Source organism: Bufo bufo, chromosome 2, assembly GCF_905171765.1.
Source record: "Bufo bufo chromosome 2, aBufBuf1.1, whole genome shotgun sequence".
Lineage (NCBI taxonomy): Eukaryota > Metazoa > Chordata > Amphibia > Anura > Bufonidae > Bufo > Bufo bufo.
This window is the reverse complement of record NC_053390.1, coordinates 358,509,283-358,510,588: the sequence shown is the minus strand read 5'-3', so window position 1 is coordinate 358,510,588 and position 1,306 is coordinate 358,509,283. Positions and strand designations below refer to the sequence as shown.

The following is a 1,306-nucleotide window of genomic DNA, read 5'->3' as shown; positions in this document are numbered from 1 at the left end:
ACTTCTATGGGGCCAGGGCTGCGTGAAAAATACAGAACTGATGCGTGAAAAAAAAAACGCTCATGTACACAGACCCATTTAAATGAATGGGTCAGGATTCAGTGCGGGTGCTATGCGTTCACGTCACGCCTAAGGCCTCTTGCACACGACCGTATGGCTTTTTCAGTATTTTGTGGTCTGCAAAAAACGGATCCGCAAAAAATATGGATGACAGAACAGCTGGCCCCTGATAGAACAGTACTATCCTTGTCTGTTATGCGGACAATTAGGCCTCTTGCACACAAACGTTTTTTTTTTTCCGAGTACGTTCCGTTTTTTCCGTTCCGGAATGTACTGCGCATGCATTCCGTATTTCCGTTCAGAGATAGAACATGTCCTATTATTGTCCGCATAACGGACAAGGATAGTACTGTTCTATTAGAGGCCAGATGTTCCGTTCCGCAAAAAACGGACATCATCCGTATTTTTTGTGGATCCATTTTTCGCGGACCGCAAAATACTGAAAAAGCCATACGGTCGTGTGCAAGAGGCCTAATAGGACATGTTCTATCTTTGAAAGGAACGGAAAAACGGAAATACGGAAACGGAAGGCATGTGGAGTACCTTCCGTTTTTTTTGCGGATCCATTGAAATGAATGGTTCCGTAAACGGAACACAAAAAGCGGAACGTAAACGGAAAAAAAAAAACGTTTGTGTGCAAGAGGCCTAAGAAACTGGACTAATAAGGACCAACTTGAAGTGGTGGAAAGAAGCCAGCTCGGCTCCGGCCTGCGCCTGGTGTGGACAGTGTCCTGCGAGCAGTGTGACCTGTGCGGCTCCCCCTCCCTGACATTCACCTCCCTCCGCCCCTCGCCCCTGCTCACAGCTCCTCTATCCCTAATCTCATTGGTCTCAGTGCCCCGAGCACAGCAGCAGCAGCAGCAGCAGCACAGCGCCGAGCACAGCGGCTCCTGTCATCCACAAGCTGGGAGAGGCGCGCGCACAATGCCGCCCATTCCTGCGGTCCCCTCAGTCACCCTATGGACGGGCTGAGCGGAGACGGGGGCAGGGACACTGACACCTTACATGTCGCCTGCTTCTGCTGAGGAGAATGCACTTTGGATCCGCTCCTAGAAATCCTCATTACTTGGTAAGTGCCTGCAGACAGAGGGGACGGGTACCGCACAGTGTGTACACGGCACAGATAGACGTGTCTATAGATGAGATCTATGAGCTGACAGTTATATGGGACACTGTACACTGGTGTGTATTCCATCACAGACCACGACACTTCTGAGGCAGTGACTGTGCAAAGTGTCGGAAACTG

The 1,306-nt window shown here is 50.2% G+C and overlaps 1 protein-coding gene across 1 annotated transcript in view; it reads left to right on the top strand.

Annotated features, from left to right (window-relative positions):
- The first annotated feature begins 959 nt into the window (after positions 1–959).
- Positions 960–1,306, top strand: part of GLIS3 (GLIS family zinc finger 3) — a 437,296-nt gene continuing 436,949 nt past the window's right edge. The window contains exon 1 of the mRNA XM_040417126.1: positions 960–1,129. The gene's annotated coding sequence lies outside the window, so the exon portion shown is untranslated. The remainder of the gene's footprint in view (positions 1,130–1,306) is intronic.